We start from the raw sequence: 11489 nt of genomic DNA, 5'->3' as shown, positions 1-11489 counted from the left end.
TGGAAAGAATGCACGAGTTAAATTACTGTATGATAACTTTTTAATCTGTCTAAGTGGAGAATCCAAAATACTACTTTCAATTCAATACAAAAAAATAGGCTCATTACCGTCAAAATAAGTAAATTCAATTAGTCATTTACCTTTATAATCTCGTATAATAACACCACAATTCATGTAGTTTATTCTATAACTATCATCTATATTAATTTTATAGTACTTAGAAGATGGTAGATTCAATAGCATCTTTTCAAAGGGCTAATTTATTTGAAATTAGTAGAGAATAATCATTCTTAGATTTACTAATGAAATCTAAAATGTGATAGATGTTTCATTTATCTTTATCAAATAGCATATTATTCCTCCTATGTTAAAGCTACCAAAGAATGGATAAATAGGACATATAATATTGTGTCGAGGTACGGTAACAATCCAAGTAAAAGATAAAGAAAATTATAATGAAAAAATGGCAACTCAAGTAAAACTAAACTTCTTTATAGTAAAAGACGATATTTGAAACAATGGTTAATATCTTCAAGCTCATGAGAACACTTAAGCCAAGAGTTTGAGAAAGTAAATCTACGATGATTACACAAAATATTAGTAGGTAAAGATTCATAACAAATAAGTTAAATAAAAAATTTAATTTTTTCCATTATTAACAACTTTCAAAGCCAATCAATATTTAAAATTGGTAAAGAATTAGATCTCAAATTATTGAGTCAAACATAAGTTGTCAGAATATGTCTATTTTGTTCCTCTTCAATATCATTAATCGTTAAAATTTATGTCTCTTAACTCAAATTGTTGGTACATACAAGTTTTGATGTGTTGCAGGATAGAGTGACGAGTTAGTCCAATTTTTAAATAACAAATAAATCACTAATAGTAAGGTTTGTATCTAATATGTGAACAAAAATTAACTAAGTAGGTCAAGTACAATCCAATCAAAATATTATACAAAAAAAATTAAAATTTACTTAAAATTTAAAATTATATCTCGAAATATTATAAACTTTCAAAATATTCTTTCAACGATAGTCTTTTAAGTCTCATTTTTTAAAAAATTAAGTTTCTTGTTACTTTAATTTTTATATTTTTGTACCTATTTTTAACAAAATAATTTTTTTATCATTTTTTCTTGTCTTTTCTATTTTTTTTTCTCAGTCCTTTTGACAATGGTTGTCAAATGATATTTCGTTATTATTGCTTTTTTTTTTTAATTGGAGGAGACCTTTTCGGTATTATATAATTGGAAACAATAGAATATGAGATTGGAAAGTATTTTACGTATACAATCCGATACTAAACTTACCGACTTACCCTTTATTAAATAATTAATGTATAAAGTTTATACTTTATATTAACTTAAGGCTTAACGTGACTTCTCATCATTTAGAATGAACAATGTACGTTTTTAATTTTGTAATAATTTTTTTACTTGTATTATAATTGATTTTTAATTTTTTCCATTAATCTAATCCTCAAATTTTTATTTTATACTAAAAAATTATACCAATTAAACCGATTAAGAATGAGTTTGTTTTAGATTTTAGTATAATTGATTTTAAAAGAATTGATGTCAAAACAATTAAGTTTTAGAATTAAGTCATGTTTAAGAATGCTATTCCAAAAGTTAATTTAGAGGAATTGATCTTAATTGAACAGGAAAGTAGATTTGTTTTCAAGGGGTAAATGTAGGTATAGTTTCTTAGCTCCACATCTAGAATAAATTCTTATAAACAGGAAAATTATAAATTTTAACTTATTTAAAATATAATTTTATTTAGTGCAGAGTTAATATTGAAGATTCAAAACCATTGCAAAACTCAAATCAAAATTGATTTTATTGCTTTCCATTCGGATTTTCGGGTCATACCATAACCCTCACAAGCTAAATTATTTTTAATTATCTTGCACGCAAAACTCATATAATAAAAAGTTGTTTTTTTCAAAATGTTCAAATAATTTCTTACCACTGAATAGACACATCATAAACCTCTAATTATTTGAGAAGAAAAATTTGAGAAGAAAATGAGGATTGTGAAAGTTTTATATTTAAATTTTAACAATAGATATTTTTTACAGGAGTTAATTTTAGTCAAATCAAGAATATCCTCGATTGATTGAGAGTAACTCTCCTAGAGAAATTTTCATTTTTGTTTTCTTACATAAGGCTTGAATACAAAACTTTAAGGAAAAAATCAACCACTTGTTGTCAAATTAAGGATTTATGGCCTAGGTTTTCCAAGAATACAGATCGAGAGACATACTTGTAAAAAGCATAAGAACGTTTGCATGTTCACGAGAGAATTAGTTAATTATCATACACAAGGGCTTGCCCTTTTATATAGAAAGAATTATTTGATCTCCAAAGGCCGTTAAGTTCACATAACCTAAAAAAAATCCCCTTTTAAGTTGAAAGATAATTTGACAATTAATATGTACTCTCAATAAATGGGTTTTTTACATAAATAAAATTAAAAAAATTAATATTATGTATATACACTAAAATAAAAAATTTTACATAAATATCCTAATTTAAATTACATAAAAGTCTATTAAAATTGATTTCAATATCAGTACACAAGTTGATTTAAATTATTTTTAGCAACGTAATAAAAAAATTGATTCGACTTCAGTTATATAAAAAAATCAATTATAATCAACTTTAGTTAAAAATACCCTAATTAAAATTTTTTTTGGCAGTGCAATGAAGAAGTTGATTATAATCAACTTCAGTTATACAAAAAAGTTGATTATAATTGATTTCAGTTATATAAAGAAGTCAATTATAATCGACTTTAGTTTAAAAAAAAATCATGACTAATATATATTTTTAGAATATGAACTCCAACGATTGTATACATAATTGGAAGAGTCTTGTTTTTGCCCTTTCACTCCCAAATCAAATGAAAAGAAGATAAGGACAAATTTTGCATATATTATCTAAAATTGGAGGAATTCGTGGAATAGATGCCAGGATACTTCACAAATAAACTAAAAAAAAATTATTCTTTTCCTTTACTTACTCAATCAATGATCTGTTTATGTTGTTAGGCACAGAAGTATACAGGGTGCATATTCTTAGGTTAGTGTTGTGCAAAGGTGAAGTTGTTAGATGTAGTGCTTTCGGGCACCATTGTGTTGTTGTTACTATGTTTGATTGGTCTTTCACAAGCTTTATTGAGTGATGACGTCCTCTATTTATGTGTCTCTTACAATACTTCTAATCCACTACGACATCTCTTGAACACAACTATTTTTTCTCATCTATTCTCCTACACCTTACTGTCTTAGGATTAGTGTTGTTCAAGAATCCACAAGTTTTATTGTGTAATTTACAAATAAAATTAAGAGACTAAAATCATACATTATTGATGGTTGAAAAATCGAAAAGCAAATTAAACCCTATATATATATATATATATAATAATGTTGACCAATTCCCTTATGATATAATTAAAAATAAAAAGTTCTTAAAAAAATATTACGAACACACTCAAGGTAATTTCTAATACAATATCATCTTAATTTTTCATAAAAATTTTTATTTATCAATTCTTAAATCTATCCCCTCACAATCCCTAATAGAAGATCCTTTATAATGTATTAAGCCTAAATGTCATAAGGTGAAATTGGCACGTCAATGAAGCAGCTATCTAAGATGCCTATATCCCCTCTAGTGAACAATTCGACGTGTTAGGCCAACATATGAAAATCAGGAATTGTTTTGTTAAATTATAAAATTTGGAAAACTTGATTAGTGCACAAAATTATTGAATGAACGGTTAAAATCACACAACACAAGTCATGACAAAGGGGTCATAAGTATAATCAATGAATTTTTAGAACTTACTCTTTGTTGTTTGATTACAAGACTGAATCTCGTTAGGGGGATTTAGAGGCATAATCCAAACTATTATTATTGGATGATTTAAGATTAATCATGAGTAGTCAGAAATGTAAATATTTTATAAAATTCCTAGCTTTTGAAAGAATATTTATTGTTCTATAAATTGTGTCATCTTTCAAATCAAAACGTGATATATATATATATATATATATATATATATACACACACACAAAATGCACTTTATCTTTCTTTTAAATTAGATTTAAAGCGTCAGCATTAAAAAAATTGAAGTATAAATTTAACTCATTAATTTATTTGTATATTTTTTTACAAGTTTAGAATTTTTTTTATTTAGTATTTAATTAATATTTTGTATTAAAAAGTAATGTACATTGATAAAAAGAATATACTTTTATTATATGAAGAAAGCTTAAGGATAAAAAAAATGTATTATATGAATGATGTGCTTTTTTTTAATTATAATTACTTGTTTAAAATATAATTCTTGAAAATTAATATTAATAAATAATGTGCATACAATGATAATAAAAAATATAAATTTTATGTTAATATGATAAATAAAATTATATATATATATATGAATTATTTATCAGATATTAATGTCAAGTTGATGAAGTTTAATTTTAATTCATTTAAATAATTAAATTCATTGAGCCTGAATTTATTTATTTAATTAAATTAGACGAATATTTAACTAGATAAATCAAATAATTCAGGTATAGCTAACCTCGTTTATTCCCTAGTGATAACTAGTCATAAACATAAAGATTTGTATCGCTACAATTTGATTTGCTACCCAAATTGTATGTAAAACAAAGTACCATATAAATTAAGATCCTATATAGTCTTAGCCCATGTTTGGAGAATATTAATAATAATAATAGTAAAAAAGGATATTTAGTGTGTGCCCGAGTACGAAATATGAACAGTTAAATAATAATTTATTAAAAATGTAAATTAATTGAAAAAAAGTGCTGAATTTTAAATAACTTTGTATTGCTTTTAAAATTTTTAATGAATACACAATAAAATAATTATTTAAAGGTATTTTAAACACACATTTAATATACATCATTAGATCAACCTATTCTGTATTAGGATAGCATAATAAAAGCTTATGTGTGTATTTGGATTAAATTATTTTTAAAAAAATTAATAATTAATTGTAGATATAATAAATTATTGTCACAATCGGTTATTTAAAATAATTTTTTGTCTAAATATATTCAATAAAAAGTTATTTTAAGATGATTAATCTATTTCATTTAAAATGTCTAAAATAACTGAATATTTTATAGTAAAGTTACATAAATCAAAAATAAATTATTTGTATTAGTTAGTTTTATATTAAATTAATCAATTGTTGAAGATGAGATAAAAAAAAATTAACTAGAAAATCATATGTTAACTTTTGACCATAGTCTCAAAAATCTGTTTGTGAAAAACACTGGTTTCCTTTGCCAAGGAATAATTAAGGTTATGAAATGAATTTCAAAAGTATTGCCAAATAAGGGAGAATAAGATCATAATCTATAAATATTTTTTTACGGAAATAGATCATAATCCCTAACAACAATGCCACCTTCGACTGAATTATTTTTAACGATTATTATAATGCTCAATTATAAATATAATCAATTATTATAAATGATTATATGAAATAAGTTTTTTAAGTCTTGATATGGTAGGTTAAAAATAGTTTTGAGATAATTTATTTAATTTTAATTATTCAAAAAATTTTTTTATAGTAAATTATATATATAAAAAAGAGGGTTCTAAAGTTATTTGTAATGGTTGATTTTGAATTCAAGTTAATAACTATTGGAGATAAAATAAAATAAAAAATTTAGTTAAGAAATAATTTGTTAATTTTTAATTATAATCTCTAAAATTTTGATTATTTGAAGAGAAAAATTCATGTATAGTAAAAAAAATTCTAAGATTATAATATTATTTTCACCAATATTTCTCAACAAAAGAAAACACGATTATAAATTTTTATAAAAATAATCATAATCTTTAAAAGTAATCAAATTCAAACACACAAAAAGCCTTTTTATGAAAACAAATCTCAAATAATCAAAATTAAACATAAATTTATCTATTTTTTTGATAGATAAAATAATTATCTACACTAATTCAGATTAATAAAAAAAATAAATGAGTTATATTAAAATGAAATCTAACTAAAAAAATTAAACATGTTTACCATATTTTTAAAACCTGAAATTATTTATTATTTTATACATAAAATTATTTCTAAGTTTTAAAAAATGTAAAACCCAAAAAAATAAAAAATCCCTCTCCCTACTATCATGCCACTTGAGGGAAGAAATTATTTTACCTGAATTCCACTAAAAAATATATTATTTTTAATATAAGTTTTAGTAAAAAAAAAAATATCTTTCCTATTTTCCCATCAAATAAATAATAAAAATTACAATTCACTTAGTTAAAAAAATATATTTTATGTTTCACTTTTAATTATAAGAATGTCATATTAATTTTATTTTATTTTATTTTCTCTATTTCTTTTCTCTCCATTTTTACGCATCTAAACATAGAGTTAACTAAATAATATAGTTTTTAATCTAGTAAAATAAAATTGTTAAATCATTTTTACTATCTATATTTTATCATCTAATAAAATATTTTTATCAGAAAAAAGATTTTTGTTTTCAGAAAAGTGTGATTCTTTTATTTGGTCTTTCTATTTAATTTATTTTAATATAATTCCTCAAAAATTATTTTTTATTTTTATTTAATGTTGTCATTAAAGTTTTTTTTACGTTGATCATTTCTGTTAACTTTGTTATATAACCTAATAGAAACATCATATGTAGCACTGAAGTGACCTTAACACTATTAATTAGTCTCACATAGACCTTTGAATTGGAAAGTCATCATCACAGGTAGAGAGGCTGCTTACTTTAGACACACTTAAGGGAGGAAAATCATCAAACATATTTTAGAGGGAAACTGAGAAATTGAAAATAGAAAATTTGTTCATAAAGCAAAAATTTTGGTATGATCTAGAGTTTTTTCTAGCAAAAAATTGAAATTTTGAAGTGGAAGTTAACATCGATATTATAAGGTATGTTTCTATTTCTGAAAAAAATTATCTGCATGTATTAGATATAGTATTTTATCTTGGTTTTGTAGATTTATGGCAGTGGCAACATTGTTGAATATTTGGAAGATTTTATATTTTTAAAATTTAGGTTTTTTTTGTTATTATCTTTTTTAGATCATAGGGAATGGATAAATTGTGCGTAAAAGCTTACCATGGTGACAAGTTTGAAAAGTCATCAAAAACTAAGTACACTAAAGGTGGGACATGTATATAGGACTATGAAGAAGATTTTTAAAGGTTTTTTCGAGTGTCTAGATGAGGTAAATGAGTTGAGATATGATATAATTGATAATATGTGGTACAAAATAGGTAGAAAATGTCTTAATGTTGGATTGAAGGAACTAAAAGATTATAAGAGTTAAGAGATAGTCAAAGTGTTCAAGTGTTATGAAAAAAGAACTATATGTAATACATGCAATTTCACAAGTTAAAATATGTACTGACTTTCTATTACTTAAGTATCCCATGAATGTTGGTAGGGTGCAAGTTGATGAGATGAGTGTTGAAGGAGAAGTAGCACACAAAAAATTGAAGTAGATGATGAAGTTGGAGTGGAACAGGGAGATAAGAACCAACCAAAGCATGTTCATAGCAGTCAAAATGAGAAAAAATCTTTGGCAAAAAGTTATAAAAAAAAGGGAAAAACTCGAGCAAAAAAAGAAAAAGATAGTGAACAAGTGAGAAGAAAAGGAAAACAACTCTATTGATTTTCATATTGATTTTATTTGTGATGAGGATTTTGAAATTGAATCTCAATTTTAGATTAAATCTAGTTCTACTAATTCAAGGACGTTTGCTGCAAGTAAGAATGTCTTTGATCTTATTGAAGACTACAGTAGTGAAGGATTGAAAATTGATGTGAGACTTGCAAAGCTACATAACTTGCTCAAACGGAAGCACTAGTCGCTCAAATTCAAAGTTCAAGCACTTCTCAAGTTCTAATTGATAATCAAACAAGGAGGAAATTTGTATCCAAAAGTACATACTTAAATATATTTTACAGGAACAATGTATTATGTAGAGCTTATATTTTATGCTTTTGGTTGGACAATATATTTTGTCCCTATTATTTTGTTATTGTCAAAATAGTATATTTTAATCAATCTTCTTATTATCATTGTATTTTTTTTATTCTCACTTCCATCTTCCAAGATAATACTTAGACAAAAAAAAATTCATTTCATTAAAGATAGAACAATTCATATAATCATATTGAACATAGAACAACAACGACACCATAACTTGACCAAAGCACTATTTCATAGTGCATTTACAGAAATTATATCTCTAAAAGATAACTATTTTTTGTTAAACAACATGAACCATAGCAACATCATTACTAACACATGAATTATCACACTAATACTTAAAATTTTAATCTCTTTCTTACCAATTTTAAGTGAGTTCTGAAGATGCAAAATTCTCATCTTTTGTCTCAATAATGCAATTTCTTTATGTTCAACTTCATCATCTTCCCTTCACTTAAAAAACTCATAATTCTCACCAAATTGAAAAATGATACAATAGATTAGTAACACAAAATAATTGATCTTATTTATACACAAAAATAAAACTTTGTTATTTATCCTTACAAAATTACCTCATTGTTTCTAGGTCTCCAAAAACTTCTTTCCATTTTTTTTGTTATTGTTGTCACATAATAAACACTCTTTACATACAATAACAAAATGGATGTCCAACCTCTCTATTAGCATATGTTGTTGTTGAAGATTGTGAGTCCATGGGAGTGAAAATTCTACCCTTTGTTTGGTTATTTCAAAGAAAACGTAGAACCATAACTCGTATAAAAGAAGATGATATAATTATAACATTTTTTTAATAAAATTTTCAAATAAAATTCTACCCTTTGTTTGGTTAGATTAAATAAATTGCGTTAAAGTCACTTTAGCGCCACACATGATGTCTCTGTTAGATTTTGTAATAAAACTAATAAAAAAGACAAACGTGAGAAAAATAAAATAAAATTTCAAAAACAAATTTAAATTAAAAAATAGAAGAAAAATCAAAATTTAATCTAAATTTAGATAACAAAAAGACTATTTTTCCCTTATTTATTTATATAACATTTGAAATGTTTTATATAATTTAACTGAAACATGACATTAATTAGATATATCATTAATAATATTATATTTTTATATATTTTTAAAAGAATTAGCTCATAAAATTAGGATATTTGAATTGAAATTTTAAAATATAAAAAAAATAAAAATATTTATGTCACATTATTATTTTTATAATTTCTATTTTACATGAGAAATGGCTAATGTTACAAAAATTATTCATCCGAAGTCATATGAATGACTTGTTTAACCACCCATTTACTTAACCATTTATTCACGTATTTCCATCAAAGGCAATTTGATTGATCATTTTCTTTTCTTTATATATTTTGTGTAAATTTTTATTATTTATTTTTTGCTATTAAACGGGGTTTAAAAACCCAAAATAAACAACAACTTAGGAGAGCAGCCTTGGCTGCAATACTTCAAGAGAGTCAAGATGTAAAAAAGCCTCTAAATGCTCAAGAGCCTCATAAAAAATAGAACAATCCAACCCAATCTCAGAACCACTCTTAGCAAGCTAATCAGCACATTGGTTTGCTTCTCTCAAGACATGTTGGACTCTAACAAACTTAATCCTACTAATCAAATTCCTTATTTTACTAAGAATAGAGAAATAAGAATGTCTACAATCTTGAATATTTAAAATAAGAGAGATGACTTTTTTGGAGTCACATTCAATCCATATAAGATGGATAATTTTGGATATCACAAGCTGGAGACCCTAAAAAATACCCCAAAGCTCAGCCAAAATAGGAGTACAAGAATCCAAAGACTTGTAAAAACCAGTTATAAATCTGCCTTTGTCATCACGAATTAGACCACCACAGCTAGCTAATCCCATAGATTGAGAAGCAGCACCATCTACATTAAGCTTGAGCTGCTCATCAGGAGGAGACTGCCACTTAACAAGACTAATCTACTCCAAATGCTAGAATTTTTTCTCTGATTATCCCTGTCACAGGAAAGAAAATAATCAAAATCAAGCAGAATTTTATGAAGAAGAGTTGCATCAGATATAGGGTTGTTTTGGAAAAGAACACAATTTCTATTCTTCCACAAGTTCCAAACAACAATACCAGAAATTTTATTCCAAACAGTGTACAAAGGAAAGTTCAATTTAAACAAATTATAAGTCAGCCAGTTAGAAAGACCAAGATTAAAAAAAGGGGACCAATTATTAGGGGGAAGAATTTGCTTCCAAATAGCTGTCGCCGCCCAACAATCACGGAGAACATGAATAACAGATTCAGGAGCTGCCTGACATCTAAAACAAATAGAGAAATCAATCATATTACGATTAGCTCTTTCAACATTAGTTAACAGCCTGCCATGAATAATTTTCCATAAAAAAGTGGAAATCCTAGGAGGGCCCTCCCAATCCCTAACCAGTTTAAATAAATTAGAATTTCTAGAAAAGGCAAACTTAACATTGGAGATTAAATTGTAAGCAGATTTTATAGAAACATGTCCATCATTAGAAAGCTTCCAAAACATTTTATCCTGACCACTAGAAATAACAGGCAGATTGATCTTAGCTATCAACTCACAAAACTGAGCAAGGAGGAAATTCCTAATTTTTGACCAATTCCATTCCCCCTGAACAACAAAAAGGGCAACTGGATCATTTAATTCATTATCAGGAATGTCTTTAATAGCAGAACTTAATAGATTCTGATTAGGCAAAATCCAATTATCCTTCCAAAACCTGATAGACAAACCATCACCTAAAATCCAATATATCCAATTATAAAAACAGTCCCAGACCGACACCATGCTCTTTCACAGAGGGGAGGATTTTTGGTTAATACATAAGGAAGGATCTTTTCCAAGGGAGAATTTATACTTACTACTAAGGACTCTAGCCCACAACTCACCAGGAGTATTAATAAACCTCCAACAAAGTTTCATAATAAAGGCTTGATTTACAAGGTTAATATTTCTAAAACCTAAGCCTCCTTCATTTTTGGGCTTACAAATAGTCTCTCAACTAATCAAATGACATTTTTTTACCATTAAGAGACCCCAAATAAACTTTTTACAGATAATATTAATTTATTTACAAATAACTTTTGGAATAATCATGGATTGCATGAAATAATTAGGGATGTTCATTATACAAGATTGAGCCAAAGTCACTCTGCCCGCAAAGGAGAGAGACTTCATTTTCCAACTTGAGAGTTTTTTCCTGATTTTGTCAATAAGAAAAGCAAACTCATGTCTAGAGGGGTTGAAATGACTAATGGGAATACCTAGATATTTACCAAAATGAATGGACTTTCTAAAACCTAAAGACAAATATCTTGAATTAAAGGGGAAGAACAATTTTTTGAAAAATAAACAGAAGACTTATCTTTATTAATAGACAAACTAGAGGCTGCACAAAATAAATTTCACA

Source organism: Abrus precatorius, unplaced genomic scaffold (assembly GCF_003935025.1).
Source record: "Abrus precatorius isolate BTA unplaced genomic scaffold, Abrus_2018 Scaffold7, whole genome shotgun sequence".
In the NCBI taxonomy this organism is placed as follows: Eukaryota; Viridiplantae; Streptophyta; class Magnoliopsida; order Fabales; family Fabaceae; genus Abrus; species Abrus precatorius.
This window is presented reverse-complemented; position numbering follows the sequence as displayed.